This window comes from Episyrphus balteatus, chromosome 1, assembly GCF_945859705.1.
Source record: "Episyrphus balteatus chromosome 1, idEpiBalt1.1, whole genome shotgun sequence".
NCBI lineage: Eukaryota > Metazoa > Arthropoda > Insecta > Diptera > Syrphidae > Episyrphus > Episyrphus balteatus.
The window spans coordinates 4,053,012-4,071,200 of record NC_079134.1 but is presented as its reverse complement, the minus strand read 5'-3'; the positions used below and the strand labels follow the sequence as shown (position 1 = coordinate 4,071,200).

The 18,189-nt window shown below is 31.2% G+C and overlaps 1 protein-coding gene across 4 annotated transcripts in view; it reads right to left on the bottom strand.

Annotated features, from left to right (window-relative positions):
* LOC129914785 (probable G-protein coupled receptor 158) overlaps window positions 1-17,975 on the bottom strand; it is a 101,233-nt gene extending 83,258 nt beyond the window's left edge. For 2 of the 4 annotated variants that reach the window (XM_055994190.1, XM_055994199.1), the window contains exon 1: window positions 17,134-17,973. The gene's annotated coding sequence lies outside the window, so the exon portion shown is untranslated. Of the gene's footprint in view, window positions 1-17,133 lie in introns of all 4 variants that reach the window. The other 2 variants (XM_055994182.1, XM_055994207.1) reach the window with 2 other exon arrangements.
* Window positions 17,976-18,189: the final 214 nt, after the last annotated feature.

Here is an 18,189-nt window from a genome sequence, read left to right as displayed (position 1 = left end):
ATTTTCTAAAAATTATGATGAACTCACTAGTTGATAGATGCCTTGCAGCTTCGCAATTTCCAAGTTTTTTTTTCAGCCTATAAAGAACACTTCTAAAGTTTGGAACTTTAAGAGGTTTATTTTTTTTTTTTGCGATTACAGAGATTGTATTTCTTTTCAAATCACATAGCACCTATTTGCAGGTATTTCATAACTAATTTCAGTGAAATGGTCTAACATGTATTCAGAATCAACGCAGAATTTTGTGAAGTTAACTTGATTTCTTATAATTGGGTTGGGGTCAGAATCCTGAAAACCGAAAACCGAAATCCAGAAAACCCAAAATCCCGAAAACCCAGAATCCCGAAAATCCAGAATCCCGAAAACCCAAAACCCCGAATGGGATCCCAAAATCAAATTTTTTGTTTTATATAATTTTTCGGGATATCGATTTCGAAAAATAATCCTAAGTATGAATATAAAAAGTAAACACGTAAAAAAACAATATATTATGTAACTGTATTACTTCGTTGATATCTCTTTGAACATGATTTCAAATTCTTATTTTGCTTTCAGCAGTGTTTGTCTTGTGATTGAGTTAAGTGGGAAAAAATCGTTGAATTGTTATTTAATTTGTGTTTTATTTTAAGTGAACAGTTTTGAAAAGTTTTTTACTTTTTTCTGTTTTATTTTCAGGGGTTCCTCTATTTTTGGGGATTCTAGGTTTTCGGGATTCTGAATTTTTGGGATTCTAGGTTTTTTGGATTCAAAATTTCTGGATTGTTCGTCTCCTCTTATAAATCTCACAAATCATTATTCATTAAGACCAAACTTGGACTTAACTTTGATCTAAGATCTAAGAAATATTTACACAATAAAAAAAAAAAAAGGATCCACCCATAGACTTCATCAATTCGCAATCGAAGTAATTTATTTGCCTATCATTTCCGAAAAAAAAAAAAAAACATTAAATCAGTATAATCGTATCACATGTTCATCATTTTTTCTAAGCCTTTTTGAAAATAATAAATATTCAATTTTTCACATCTCCCGCATCATTACTGACTGATACATCAATAATGCTCAAACATTTTTGCAATATCCTTTATATTAAGAGAAATCCTTTTCCGTAGCAAATTTTCATTTCCTTTTCAAAAATCCTTACGTGCATATGATTTGAATTGAATATCCTTAAAAAAAAAGAAAAAAAAAATAACACACGCAAATCAAAAAACTGAAGTATCGAAATCACGTTTCACAAAATGTATGTTCTTTTGAGACAATTTCAAACTTACATTATACAATTGAAAGAAAATTATTCAAGCAGATTTTTTCCTCTCACAGGAAGTTTGAAAAAAAAAGGAAACAGATGCAGAAGAGACAGAAAGAGAGAGAGTGAGAAAAAAAATTTAAATTGCCACTTGAAAAATATTAGACCTACCTAGAACGTACATCTTTATGCCTCGAGTGCAGCACGTTGTATGTAATGTTTTTTTTTTTGTGTTTTTTTGATTCATTCAGTATTGATTTGTGAAGAGTACACGAAGAGTACAACTTCAAAGTGTTGTATGTTCTTGTTAGGTTAAGTGGAAACGAATTGGGCATTATTTTTTTTTTATGGAGGTGAAAGTGGTGTTTTGAGTCTTGATAAACTTAGGGTACATAGAAACGAAATGGAGAGCAATTTAGATGGTACTTGTATTCTTTGATTCAAGCTCAAACAAAGTTTTTCGAAAGAATTTTGTAAATTAGGTGCGAAAAAAAGTCCTTCCACCAAAAACGAAATAGAGATGACTCACAGTATCATATCTTTGCAATTTCAATTCCTGAAATTATTCTCATCTAAAATATAGTCACTAAAAAGATATTACCAAGTTTAAAATTCGAAACACTTAAAAGTTTAACACATTTTTAACAAAAAGATTTAAATAGATTTTCGTGATTTTGGAACTAACACTTTGCCCGATGGTATTTTTATATTGCATTTCAATCGATTCACAAAGTTTCCAAAACTTCTCCCAAGCGAAATATAAGCAATTACAATAACCATCAAAATGAAATTGCAATTTCAATTTGAAATGATTTCATCTTAAAAAAAGAAATCAATATAAGCAATTGAATTGTTCGTATCTTGAAAATAATTCTGGTTATCAGATGCAATAAATTTTTGTTCAATAAAAATGAAAAGGCTATTGGATTTTTATTTTTATCAGGGGAAACTTAAAGAAAAGGAATAACAGAAGCAAATGAATTTAAAATTTTACAACTAAAAAAGTAGAGAATAATAATATTTTTGATGAAACATTCATTTTTATTAACAAGAAGAAAATTAAAGTTTTATTAAAAAAAAAAAAAATTGCGCATACGCCACAGTGACCCATTTGAAAGTAGTTCATAGTTTTTATTGAGTCATAAGGAAATTTTATATTTGGATTACAAAATTACTTATATTCACAATTTATATTGATTCAGTCATAAAAAAAATAAAATCTAGACTCGATAAATGCCACTGTGGCCAAATTACATTCTTTGTAAAAAATATTCAGCTAAACATTTTGTTTTTCTATAAAATGTACAGGTACCGAGTTATGTGTGCGTCTTTGATCCAAAATATTGGATCAAGCTCTCTCTTTCTCTCCATTTCGAAAAATTTTAATTTTTATAAGAGTCAATATCAAAAATAACAAGCACAAAAATTGGAAAGAAATCTTCTCTTCCCGGGAAAAAATTTACCATTTTCCGGAATCTCTGTACTTAAAACAATATTTAAAAAATAATCACTGACCAAACAACTTGAAGTAAAAAAAAATTAATCAATTTCGACGAAACTGGCAAAATTTGAAAAGCAATGTCTTGAAAACCATTAGTCCCACAATTTTCAACCGACTTCGAAAAAGGAGGAGGTTATCAATTCGTATGTTTGTTACCTCATAACTTTGGATTAGGTGAATTAATTTCAATTTCGTTCATTTTAGACTATAGAATCCGTGAGAAACCCGTAAATCCAATAGATTCCGATTTTGTTTTTTTTTTTTTTTTTTTTGTAAAAAGATTATAGAATCCCCAGTTATTGGAAATTTATGAGCTTTTATGGCATGATAAAGTACACCATGAGAAAAAATAACTCAATCTACTATTTTTCGGAATTATTTTAAAGTCAAAGCTTTACACAGCCCCCGCCGACGGCTCTGCGCCGTAGTTTTGAGCAGTTTCTTAAATAAAAAGCATAGTTACATCAAGTTTTAACTTTTAAAAAAAAGTATGCATTAAGGTCGCGTTATTTTAAATAAGTCAACAATAAGTAGTAACAAGTAAATAAAACGCTACTTAAATATTAAAAAAAAAACATCAAAATTCAAAAGCATACATTTTGGCTAAAAAGTAAGATTTTTTGGTGATTTTTCAGCATTTGACTAGCGTTGCCCAGTACTTAATTTTACGTACATATTTTAAAGGCTGCATCCGACATTTTTTTAGATAGTTCCTATCTCTTAAAATCTGATTTTATTTTTTTTTTTAGATTTTGACTGAATCAAATTGTTTTGTATTAATTTTCGTCACTTTGTATGCTTTTGTGTTGCAATTTAAACAATTCCTACAAATACATATATGTCGAATTTAAAATAAAATTGCCACTTAATATTTGCCAGTTCTAACTTATATTTCATTTGACCAATTTTAACCTCCAACTAAGTCGATGGTCTACCTCGTTTTTTCAAAATGGCCTTTTAAATCAAAAACCACTTCGTGCCTTACTTTTCCTTTTTCCATAATACAGTGTATTCATTCTCGATTGCAGTTTGAACCCATTAATAGAATTCTGGGACGCTACGAATTGTAACTTGGGCCAAACCTACCAGCTGCGAATTGTAAATACCTTCTAATGTATTAATTGGCTCTGATGCCGTCAGCCAACGAATGTTTTGTAGCGTTTGGCAAAATAGCAAACAGTGGCTACTAAGTGATTTGTTAGTATTACTCCAGTCAAAGCGTCATTTGACCTTGCGCACAGAGGCACTGTCAGTTTTTATTTCATGGATCGATAGGGGTATATTTGAAAGGCTTAACCCCAATTTCTCACCCCCTAATCATTCTTTTTAGCGGAGTTATTCACAAAAATGCATTTTTTGGGATATTTTACTTCAAAGCTAAAATCTTTGCTCCAGATTGTCGTAGACCAAAAAATAAACATACATTTTCTTCCTTATAATATTTTCTATCGTTGTATGTAATTTCATTGTATTTGAGTGAGTAAATACAAAATGGCAGCCATTTAAAGTCAAATTCTTGGTGTTAAAAAACACATTTTTGTCATTATTTCGAAAAAAGCTTATATGATGATTGACATTTTTTTACCTATTTTGCAGCCCTATTTATGTCCTGCATTTTACAGAAAAAATCAGCTAATTATCACTAAATATGGCCGAGCAATCGATAAATGAACGCATGAAAAACCGGTGCGAAAACACCCAAAAATATCGTTTTTTAGGAATAACTCGGCTTCAGAGTGTCGACAAAAAATAAAGCTATTGATTGTTTGTTACAACATTTTCTATCGATTTAGTGCACATTATTTTTGTTGAAACAAATAAAAAATAAGTAATATTAAGTCAAAGACGTTTTTCTGTTTAGCAAACTCTTGCTTTATTATTTTGTAAACGGTGCAAGTATTGGCTAACAAAATACAATGCTGTTGTAGCCCTTTAAATTATCTACAATTTAAAAAGAATTAGCTCTCTGCGACCCACACGAGCCGAGAAATTAATTTTTTTAAAAACTTCCAAATGCCCAACTAAAAACATGAGACAAATCCTCTTATAACAATAAACAAAGAAAACAACCCCTCTCCCTGAGAACTATTATTCGACTTAAAAACAAGGGAATTTTTTTTAAATTTTCTTATGGAATGATGCTTTCTTAAAATATAATAACTCGGCTCCCGTGGCCGTTAGGCCCTTTTTTCCGACGCTTTGACTGGAGTATATGTCTATTAATTTACTCAACGAAAAAAAAGAGAACATATTTATTACTTTTTATAATTGATAAATAGTGGGGCTTGTTAATTCAACTATTCTTCTATTTATACCTTTATTTTAAATATAAATACATATTTCTCAAATAGTAGAGCCTTCTGTATCGTTGTGGGTCACTGTGGCGTATGTGTAACATTTTTTTTTTCTAACTCCAACTTCAACGGTAATTTTTTTTAACTTTTTGTAAACCCTTCTGCTTTAATAAAAATATAATACTAAATACTTTTATGATTTTTAATAGGTATACAAAATCACATTTAAATTGTAAAATAAAACCAATTAATTCCAACTTAATTTCTCAACTGACTTAACGAAAAAGGGTTCAATCACCTTCTTTGAACTCAATTCACGTATAATTCCTTTCAAACCAAAAACTGTGTAACTCCATGATTTATATATTCATTTTAGTATATAAAAGTAAATTACATACCTATTCTTTTCATACAAATGTCTGCACATTTCCACCATAACATTTATATAGTGTATAACGTGTTAAGGAATACAATATACCCTATACATTACATAAACATAGATATACAACATCCACACCATTTATACCACCTGACCAAAGTCATTATATTTAATACTTAGCCTCAAGTTTCGTATACAGCCACAAATGCAAAGTTCAATTCAAAAATTGATTTTATGACGCCCTCAAAACCAAAACACCAAAAAACTCGAATTCCCCAATCGATTCACAACCAAATCTGAAAAATAATCCACAAGGCAAAAACCACGCAAAAGAGGGTGAGCGCCATCCACAATGGAGAGAATGGTTTTGTACTGAAATGTGCTCTAAGCATGGCCCCCAAGTACCTACAAAAAAAAAAACACACAAATCGAAAAAAAATACACGAAAGCAAAACAAATTGTACACAGCATTCCACTGTTTGTCACATGTAAAATCGATTCCATTTCCTGTAGATTTGCAAATGTTTAACAATTCAGGATACAGATTGGGGTTATACATATTATACACCCCCACCCTCCCCCTCCCCCTCCCCCTTTTTATCCATATAAACCTGCTAATATAAGCACGAAGTGGAAGTGTATCGCAAGAGATTCGTTACGTCGGCATCAATACACAGCATATGAATCGATGACTACACTTTCGAATAATATTTAGCTTTCACCGTTGTCACCTCCCCTGCAATTTGATGATACCATCTGCCTCCAAGGGTTTCCTTTCCTCCTCAATTGACAGATTTTGTCATACATGAAATAATAATAATTTTTATTATTTTACCAGAAATGTCTACTTCAATTTCAATTTTTGGAGGCACAAGGGACAGACAATAGATAGGGGAGGGGAGGGTATATGAATCTAAAACCAAAAAAAAAACATCAAAAGTACCCCAAAAACATAAAAAAAAACTCGATAAATGGCAGAAAATTTTCGAATATTAGGTCAACGATCTATGGGGAATCTGAATCTAGGGGAGGAAATATGAAGTAAGAAGCTGTAAGCATAACCTCATTTCGTCATCGCGCTGCCTTCTGTTACTTTTTTGTGCTCCACCCCCTAGATTCTGATGGTTTCTGATGATGGTTGGTTTCCACCCTAAATATTTTGACTTTTACTTTGTATTTTGTGGGCACAAAGTAATCCCCAATCCTTCAAGTTTTTTTTTTTCAATACCACACCATACACAAAAGGGGTGATGATTTGTGGTTGGAATTTATACAAAACTTCACTAAACCTTTGTTATGTTTTGATATGTTGGTTGTTTATATTGGAAAATGATGATACAGTAGAGGAAATTCCCATAAAAACACATGGTTTTAAGGCATTTTTTGTTTGCTGAGTGCAAGTTAGCCATTCATTTTTATGAAATAAGAAAATGTACTCAAAGTTGTTAAAAAAAATATAAATTTATTCACTTTTAACTAAATTAAATAAAAGTTATTAACAAAAAACAAAAATTACTCAAAAAAAAGGAGGAAATTCCCATAAAAACACTTACATTTTTATTAAAAAATAACGGTTAATTGGTGATAAGAAAAGTGTTTTTGATAAAATCAATATTTTGTAGAGCCACCACTTGCTCTTACAACCGATATCATTCGCCTTGGCATGGATTCCACAAGCCTTTCCAGTTCCGCGGTTGTAATTGCTGCCCATTGTTCAATGATTGCGTCTCGAAGCTCTTGAACGTTGTTAAATTGGCGCCCGTTTCCATAAACACGCCTGGATAGTATTCCCCAGAGATTCTCTATGGGATTTAAGTCGGGTCTTCGAGACGGCCAGTAGAGAAATGTTATTTGTTTATCCTCAAACCAGTCTCTCATTCTTCGAGAGACGTGGATAGGAGCGTTATCCTGCTGGAATATGAAGTCAGTTCCGCATAACTCTTCAGCTCTCTCAACCATAACTTCTTCTAACAACTCAGCATACAATTCTGAGTTCATCCTTCCAGGCACAAACGCCTGGCTTCACCTTTAGATGCAGCCCATAAGTCAGCGAGGCTTCATTTCGCTGGAAGTCACATAAGCTGGACCGAAGAGTGGAAAAAGGTTGTGTTTAGTGACGAAAAAAAGTTCAATTTGGATAGTCCGGATGGATTTCAGTCGTATTGGCATGACAAACGTCTTCAAGCTGAAGTGAGAATGAGTCGCAACTTCGGTGGTGGTAGCGTAATGGTTTGGGCAGCTTTTCCTGCAAATGGAAAGACTGAAATTGCGTTTGTGCCTGGAAGGATGAACTCAGAAATGTATGCTGAGTTGTTAGAAGAAGTTATGGTTGAGAGAGCTGAAGAGTTATGCGGAACTGACTTCATATTCCAGCAGGATAACGCTCCTATCCACGTCTCTCGAAGAATGAGAGACTGGTTTGAGGATAAACAAATAACATTTCTCTACTGGCCGTCTCGAAGACCCGACTTAAATCCCATAGAGAATCTCTGGGGAATACTATCCAGGCGTGTTTATGGAAACGGGCGCCAATTTAACAACGTTCAAGAGCTTCGAGACGCAATCATTGAACAATGGGCAGCAATTACAACCGCGGAACTGGAAAGGCTTGTGGAATCCATGCCAAGGCGAATGATATCGGTTGTAAGAGCAAGTGGTGGCTCTACAAAATATTGATTTTATCAAAAACACTTTTCTTATCACCAATTAACCGTTATTTTTTAATAAAAATGTAAGTGTTTTTATGGGAATTTCCTCCTTTTTTTTGAGTAATTTTTGTTTTTTGTTAATAACTTTTATTTAATTTAGTTAACAGTGAATAAATTTATATTTTTTTTAACAACTTTGAGTACATTTTCTTATTTCATAAAAATGAATGGCTAACTTGCACTCAGCAAACAAAAAATGCCTTAAAACCATGTGTTTTTATGGGAATTTCCTATACTGTATATGTTTGTATGTAAGAAGACAACACGCATAGGTTTTTTTTTGTATATTATGTAGAAAAGGATTTGAGGTTTAACAATAATAGAAAAAGTTGAACGTCTGCAAAAATTTTATTTATGCTCATTTCATAACAAATGAAATATTCATTGTTTTTTTATTTTTTTTTTTTTTGGTTTACCAAAATCTATTACAAAATGGATGAATGATCATATATTCAATTATAACTTTTTTTGTGTCAAAAATAGTATGTGCTTTGGTAAATATTGTATTAGAATTATCTAGTTTGTAGCGTGAGTCAGTGCTTCAAGTCATGACAAAAAGTTGAGAAGATCTGCATATGGGGTGATTTTATGGTTCCCACTTAGTAGGAACGAAGTCCGCTTTAGTCAAGTGGAAATAGTTTCCATGCTAGGTGGGAACAAAATTTGTGATTTTTTCCCTCTGAATGTAAAAATTCCCCAAAAAAAAAAAAATCCCATCATTTAGGGTTCTCATAATGGTACAGTGCCCCGACAATTCTTAACTTATTTTCCAAAGCTAGGTCTTTTTTATTTAATTTATTAACTTTGGGTAAAGGGTTAGTCGATTCCAACCCCAAATAGTGAAATTTTTCTCAGCATAGAAACCATGTGCAGCTTGAAGCTGTCAAACAAAATCTGCTTCATTTTATTCAGGTTATGGAGCTGTCCATTGTAACGTAGATGAAATTTTTGTATGATTTTTGGTGTTTGAAATAGATTTGAAGTGCCGTAAAAGTTTTTAGATCGATTTGAACATTTAGAAATAATTTAAGATCGTCCCTTCTGTGTAATGAAGTTCAAAGAAGTCTCATTTTAACAAATAGGTATAGTTACTATAAATTAGATACATTATGTTGCGTAACGTAAACGACATTAAATCAAACAAGCGTTTATTTTTACTTGCTCTATAGGGCAAGTATTGGTTTCGTGTCGAAAAAAAAATTGAGGTTTTAATCAAAACCAACATTACGATGATGGAGAATTCCGAAAAAGTGGGTCCCGCAATTCCGTCCGTGCGTCTGTGCGTCTGTTAGGGCTGCCAGACGTCCCGATTTCGGCGGGACAGTCCCGACTTTTCGACCCTGTCCCGATATCTGTCCCGATTTACAAAATGTCCCGATTTTGTCCCGACAATCCGTTTTCATTCGAAAACTTTGTGGAAGAAAATAAAAGTAACTGGTATACGAAAATAAATGAATTACATTAGACATTTCCTTATAGCCTGTTTTCACTAGAGCTCAAATGAGATAATTTCGTAAATGAGGTTAGTTTAGATTTCAAATTCAATTTTTTTTCTATAAAACATTTGCAGAATGTTTTGCATTGCTTTCCCTTTTTTATTACACGTGTGTAAAGTAAAATGATCGGTCCATTATAATAGCTTCAATTTATTAATTCTCAATAATTTATTTAAAGTCCACATTAAAAATAAAACTGTCATATCGCATTCAATTTTTAAAACTTCCTCTTTCAAAAGGCAACGTTAAATTTAATGGAAATATGTAGTTAGTTATTTTTATTTTTTATGGATAAAGACGTTGTTATTTTTCTTTAAGTTTAGTTTTCAAAAAATGGAATTTTTACCAATATTTGGTTAATACTTTTGCATAAAATGTAAGAAATTAAGTAAAATGCATTTTCTATTATTTTGTATTATTTTCTTTAATTTTTTATTTTGCTGTCCCGATTTGTCCCGGCTTTTTAGACCTTTTGTCCCGACATTAATAACATTTTATCAGGCAGCCCTAGCATCTGTGCGTCTGTGCGTCCATCTGTACACATTTCCACAGCCTAAACGGGTGGATGGATTTTCTTCAAATTTGGTATAGATGATTTTTATGGAATTCTGAAAGCTGGTTTTTTTTTGTTTTTTTTATATCTCGTTTAGAACGTATACCTCCCATACAAAAAAATACGATATTACGAATTTCTCGAAAACTGCATTTTTATTTTTCTCAAAAAAGTCAAATAACAAAAAAAAATTTTTTCATTTAACAAAATTTTGCCCTAAATGTCGGCTCTTCCCCAATATAAATTTTTTTTAAATTTAGATCCAACTTTTAAAATCTACAAGTAGACTAACATAAAAGTGCTTTGAACTGCAAGAGTAAGTACGTCCGACCCCAGTCGTGCATTTTATTTTTTACTCTTGCTTTTTGATTCATTGAAATAGCATAAAATTCAGCGGAGCTGTATAAATTAAAAAAAAAAAAATTTACTGAAAATTACGTGTATTTTGTATGGGAAATCTTCAAACGCGAATGGCAAGTGCTAAATTTTAGTTTTAAGGACCAAACTTTAAGGGAATTTTTTTTGGGGTATTTCCAACAAAATGTTCAAAAACAAAAATTTGCATGTATTTAAAAATATTGTACAAAAACACTTTGATCCGGAAAATAATAATAAAGGCGATTTAACTTAGTTTAAATGGTTCCGAAAAGTTCAAATGCGTTTTTCTCTCGAAACGATGTTTTCAAGTCGGTGAGGAAAGTTTCTTTGAAACGGCTTGAAAACAATTGGCTTGACCGATTTTCTCAAGATCTTTTTAGACACTTTTGTCAGGTTATAATTGAAGGAATAAGGGTTCTGATACCTATAACAATAACAATTTTTTTTCTGGTAAGTCAATATAGGTATACCTGTACCTCTTCATCTGTCCTAAAAATGAATCATTTTTTTTATGTCCGTTAATTTGGAATAGAAATATCTTCCTTTTATTTAGTAAAAAGAAAGTGGATATATGTTACCCCTAAAAACCAAGAGAAATAAAATCTTTTTTTGTAAATATTTTTTTTTAACACAATTAAATTATTTTTAAATGTGATATCTTCATCAGATTATCGTCATTGTCATTCCCGTGGTCATAATTATCACACATTATAATCATGTTTCCGTGGGTTATTATTGTGAGTTAAAAAATGGTTTTTGATTTGAAAATTTTTGAAAATTATTATAGAACTCCATGATAAATATTTCAAAAAATACAAGGAACAAAGCGAAGGTCAAATTTGCAGGAGCTAAAAGACAACAAACTTAGTTCATATGACAATATATCGTAATCTTCAATATTCTGAAAAGTATAACCAAAGTATCATTTACAAACATAATTATATTCAACAACCAAACAAAATGTTGCAAGTTACAAGCTACAGAAAAAACCATTTATGAATTTTGCAACTTGTTTAAAGACAATTGGGGCATTCCATTAAAAACTGAACAAGGAACATAATTTCCATTTTGGATATTAACATTTTATATTTTAAAAACTATGATATGATTTGCATTACCTATATATGTAGGTTTCTTGATTTAATTTAAAATGAACTTAAACGTATCTCAGCCGTGACAAAGTTGTCCGACCCGAAATATTATTTATTTATTTTTGTTATAATCATTTCTAGGTTCATTTACTTTATGGATTTGCCTTCTGTTACAGAAAACTAAAAATTTAATTGAAAAAAAAAATGGCATAGATTTATGTAAGAACATAACCTACCTCAATATGACTCCTTTTTGTCCCACCCGTGACATTGGAAAACTCCTGCTTATTTTCAATAATAAATAGGTTGACATACCTTTTCTTTGCAGAAATCAGCAAATACTATTGGTGTTCTGATCTATGCAAAATTAAAACTAGTTTATAGCTTTCAAAAAGGAGTTAGTTAAAACAAATGGAAACAATTTTTGTTCGCACATGTTATAATGCTATGATTTTTTCTCGTTTATCCCAACGACTTATGTCAAGTTAAAAGGTTTCAAACCCACACATTAAGCAACCAAAAACTTAATTCACTGCATATAGCTGTGAACACGAGAATATCAGTGCTTACAAAAATTTCATAAAATGTTAAATATTTTTAAAGTGCTTCTGCGGGACCTCCGTTATCATATCCAAGGTTTTCAACTTTTTAAATATGCTTTTGGGCGTAGGCACCATAAGAACAATATCAAAAGACCCTTGAACACAAAAAGAACTATTTTGGTATCATTAGTGCATAGAAAATTCTTGGGCCAATCTTTTACGAACTTAATTCTTTTTCCTACATGCTTTTTCGTTAGTAAGGGTGCTTTTAGCAGACTTTTTTCAAAAATGTTAGAGCCGTTTTTTAAAAAACTAATGTTTTAATAATGTTTTAAAATAAAATTGGTATGCCATTTTGTAGAAATCACTAATCAACATCTAAAAACAAAATTTCAAAAAATTCAATGTCCCGTTTTCGAAAATTTGATTTTTCAAAAAAAAATTTTCAAATTTTTTTTAAAAATCCAAAAATTATTTTTTTCAAAATTTTATTTTTGGCTTATATTTAAATTATATAAATGCTTCTTCACAAAAAGTTTCGTTGAAATCGAATAAGCAGTTTCGGAGATAATCGGATTTGAAAAAAACTGTTCTATGGCAGGTACCGTAAATAATGATTTTCCAAAAAAAAAAAAATTCATTTAATGATAGACCTTAGCTTAAAACTAACATTTGAATTTTTTAAACAAAATCGTTGGAGCCGTTTTCGAGATATTTCAATTTTACTAAAATCGGTATATGACAAGTACCGTTATTTTTGGTCCAAGAAAATTAATTCCAAAAATCCCTCTGGAGAGTCTTCAAATAACGCTACATACCAAGTTTGACATTAATCGGTCCATCCGTTTAGGCTGTAGCTCCTTATACGGACAGACAGACAGGCGAATTCCGGGACCCACTTTTTTGGCTTTCTCTACCATGGTAATGTCATGGAAAAATTTTATCTTAACTTTTTTTTTTACGAATGCATAACTTGATATATAGTACCTATATCGCAAGTAAAAAATGATAAAAAGTTACATTTGTAAGTTTGAAAGAGAAAAAACAAAGACACTGATATTTCAATGTTCGGGCATAAACTAGAGTGTTTCGATAAATGCCTTATACAAGATAGAGCTGTAGCAAATCGTATGTTTTCGTTACTAAAATGCGGGTATTTACTTCAGTAACGAGTAACGAAACGTTACTTTCTAAACAGTATCGTTACTCGTATGTTTCGTTACTGGGTACTAAAGTAACGAAACATACGAAACGTACGAGATACAAAACATAAGAGTAACGACGCGATTCCAGTTTCAATACTAAATCCGATGTAAGAGATACGAAATGAAGTGATACACTCAATTTGTCGCATTTCGCATCTCGTGTCGGTATCGTAACCATAGTCAGAATGCTAACTGCAGATTAGAGCTGTAGCAAATCGTATGTATTCGTTACTAAAATGCGGGTATTTGCTTCAGTAACGAGTAACGAAACGTTACTTTCTAAATAGTATCGTTACTCGCATGTTTCGTTACTGGGTACTGAAGTAACGAAACATACGAGATACGAAACATACGAGTAACGACCCCATTCCAATTTCAATACTAAATCATCCAATATATGAGATACGAAACGAAGTGATACACTCAATTTGGCGCATTTAGCATCTCGTATCGATATCATTACCGTAGTCGGAATGCTAACTCCAGATAATTATCTGGAGTTTACTTTTGTCTCGATAATAACAGTAGTGCCAAGGTATAGTTGAGTTTTTAGTATTTTCGTTTTAGTATTTTCTCTATGTGGCCGAAATATACCCATGCCGAAACCAATGTGTTTATGACCTTTTTGTTAATGGTCTTGAAATGTAGCTTAAGAATGTACAAAATTGTTTTGGTTTTTGAAAAAATTTGTTAATTTTCAGTGCAAAATGTTCAACTAAAAAAAAGCCGAGAAAACGAGGTTTGAAAATCACTGTCAATAGAAAAAAAAATGAAAAATTGTTCGACATGGTTGTATTGAAGTGTTAATATTCCGAGATCTGAGCGATGTACTTTTGAAATAAAGGTCTCTAAAGAATTGTGATAAGATTACTGAACGGATATTAACAAAAAATTACCAAAGTTTTGTCGAAAAAATAGAAAAAAATAAAAAAAAGTTTCCACGTTTGATTAAAAAAAAATCGAAAAAAAAATCAGTAAAGCTACCTTCAAACTCTTATAACATGAGAACGCCGCAACTTAAAATAATGTTTTTGGCTTTCAAATGTAGCTTAGATTATACAAATTGTTTTTGGTTTTTTTCAAAACAAAATTTTTTTCACTCTTATACGAACGTACGAAACATACTTAAAATACCAAACATACGAAACGTATCAAATACATGAAATATAGGAAAAGTACGAAGCATGCGAAAGTAACGAAAGTAACGAAACATACGAAACATGCGAAACATACGAAACACACGAAGCATACGAAATATACGAAGCATACGAAAGTAACGAGTAACGATATTATTGATGCGGGTACTAGTATCAAAAGTAACGTATACATGCGGGTACTCATTTTGTCGTTACTTTTACAGCCCTACTGCAGATAATTATCAGGAGTTTACTTTTGTATCGATTAAAACAGTAGTGCCAAGGTTCAATAATCATTGTGTTATCGATAAATTTATACAGAAATATCAAAAGAGACGTTTTTCAACACAAAAAAAAAGCAGAGAAAACGAGGTTTGAAAATCACTCTCAATAGAAAAAATAAATGAAAAATTGTTCAACATGGTTGTATTGAAGTGTTAATATTTCGAGAACTGCGCGTTGCACTTTCCAAATAAAGGTCTCTAAAGAATTATGATAAGATTACTGAAAGAATAAAAACAAAAAATTACCCAAGTTTTGTCTAAAAATTTGGAAAAAAATCAAAAAAGTTTCCACGTTTGATTAAAAAAAAAAAACGAAAAAAATTCAATATAGCTACCTTTAAACTCTTATTACATGAGAATGCCGCAACTAATTTTAATGTTTATGACCTTAAAATGTAGCTTAGATTATAGAAATTGTTTTTGGTTTAAAAAAAAAAAAAAAAATTGTACACCCTTATACCAATGTACGAAACATACCTACTTAAAATACCAAACATAAGAAACGTATCAAATACATGAAATATACGAAATGTACGAAACACACGAAGCATGCGAAAGTAACGAAAGTAACGAAACACACGAAACATACGAAATATGCGAAAAATGCGAAACATACGAAAGTAACGAGTAACGATATTATTGATGCGGGTACTAGTATCAAAAGTAACGTATACATGCGGGTACTCATTTTGTCGTTACTTTTACAGCCCTAACAAGACAGTGATAAGCATATTTAAAAAGTTGAAAACCTTGGATATGATAACTGAGGTCCCGCCGAATGCAAAATATAATTTTAAACTTTTTTGCAAAGCAGCACTATAAAAATATTTAACATTTTATGAAAATTGTGTAAGCACTGCTTTACAACTGTAATTACCAAAAAAATCTAATTTGATAAACAAAATCATCACGTTACACGTACCCATGTTAATGAATTTATAATACCCTAAATTTATTCAGATTGTAGAATTCAAAAAAATGTATAGGTATAATTAACTTAGCTAACCTACAGTTGATATAATAAAAATATTGGTCTTCAAAAAAAATAAAGTTCAAACAACTTACTGATGTAAATTGTCATGTTGAAAGGCAATTTTAAATTCATTGACAGTAATTAAATTTGTAGGTAAGAATATATACATATACATAAATGAATATTATGTATATTCATATTTTGTTGTTGTTTTTTTTTTTTCAAAATCATAAACAACCCTGTTAAAATCAACAGGACGTAAAAAAATCACATCTTATTTAACTCCGCTCATTTTTATATCCTTTTAACTTACTCAGTCACTCTCAAAACACTCTAAAAAAATATTTCAAAATAAAAAAAAAAAAACACAACCAATACACCTAAATAAAATATATATATTTGTGTTAGTGACTCAAGTGTTTTTTTTTTTGTTTTATGTTCAACTCGTTTTGATTTTTTTTTTGTATTTGCTGCAGATTTATCAATACCACCCACAAAATCTCAAGTTTGAGTGTTTTTTTTTTTAGCTTTTTTAAGGACATAACTACATGGGTTTTTTTTCTGAGAGAGAAATCAAACAGCACGAGGAAATTTTTCGTCGTTGTATAGTAGTAGTAGTGAAGTAGAGAAGTTTGTAACGGAGCTGCTCATTAACAAACTCAGAGGACGAGGAGCTGCTGGAGCTGGCTCGTTAGAAATTGAGAGAGGGCATATTTATTTCATCTCCTTTTTGCTGCGTGTGTAAAATAAGAACTATGAGGTGCTAAAAATAAACCAGGACATCGAGAGCGGGGGCGTTTTGTATACAAAATCGAAAGGTGGTTAAAGGTCGCTATTATTCTCTTCTAATATTCTAGGTTGAATGTGTCCTGTTTCATTTTTTTTTTTTGTCGATTTGAGGAAGCAATCAGATTGTTTTCCTTTTTTGCAGCTTAATCATTTTATTTAAATATATTTTCAAGTAAAAATAGGAACCAAAGGTACCACCACTCTTCCCAAAAAAAAAAGGGTATATTTAGGGAAGTAAAATGCCAGGCACATTGTTTCCCAGGACAAATTGCCAAAAGGAGCAACTTCCTTCTATACTTTTCCCATTAAAATTAGGTTCTCCTTATTCGGCGATTTTGTTTTTCATATTTCTTTTTTTTTTGTTTGCGAAAATATCGGTGCGCCGCGCCCAAGGTCTCATAACGTCTGAGTTTTTTTTTCCTGCTGGTTTGGTGGCGGTACCTGGACAAATTTTGTCTATAATTGCTATCTTAAGTCTTTTAGGGGGAGGGATAAATATGAACAAAAAAACTCAAAAAAGAACAAAATTTTGAAAGTTATATCAAACTCACTGACCTAACTTTAAAGATGACACAATTTCAATTTTTGAAGAAATGTGTGTGTGAGATCTGAGATGTATCCTTGTTGGGTATAATAAATCCTTTAAAATAGTATCCAACTCGTTTTTTCTAATTTTCTGAAGATGAGCATCATCATGGATGCTGGTGTGTAGGGTGGCTAATGATTGATTCTTCTTATATTGTTGGGGTGTGTGCCATATAGAAGTTTACCTATATTTTTTTTTCTATCTATCTCGTCTGGTCTGAAATTTTTGAATAATATACTTTTTTTGCACCTTTTTTTTCTTTCCTCAAAATAAAACTTTCTCTTTTCACATTCACTTTCTATTGAACACCTCCAGGGTTTTTTTCATTTTTTTTTTTCTTCTTTTTTCACAATTAAAGTTTAATCGTACCGGTAAAAAATTAAAATTTTTTTTTCTATTGAATCATATACATAGAGGGAGGATATAAAAAAATGTGAATCCTGCTAAAAGTTTAGGGAAATTGGCCGCGATCCGTACCGCACGCTTTTGTATCCTTAGCTCAACTGACTCAGCCAGCTGTGTTCGAGAGAGAGTAAAATTGTGTTAACTAGGAGCTCTAGAGTTTAGCAAGGAAGAAAAAAAAAGTCTTGTCAAGGTATATAAATTGAAATGTGATGGAGCATGGATATTGAGAGAGGACTTTTTTTCTTTAATCAGTTTAAAGGTGTATTTGTTGCCGACTTTTGTACACATGAATGAATATCTTAGGGAGGAAAATACAAGTCTTATAGATACTAACACAAGTTTATTATTATTAAATTGTTCTAACACAGATTTTTTAATTTTTGAAAACTTTGTTGTTTTTAAAAAGGAATAAATCCAGTTATTGAACCGAAAGGATATACAAAAAAAAAATAATAAAAGGCTGGAGAGTATCACGAATTGTTGCAAATTTTTCGGAAGAAGAGCCGATTCGGCGAATTCAATGTAATTTTTGTTCTCGTACTCAGCACATGTTTGTCATGCGTGGTTGTTTGTATTCATGTTCGCAAAATCCTTTTGAACAGAGATGTTATATTAATCAT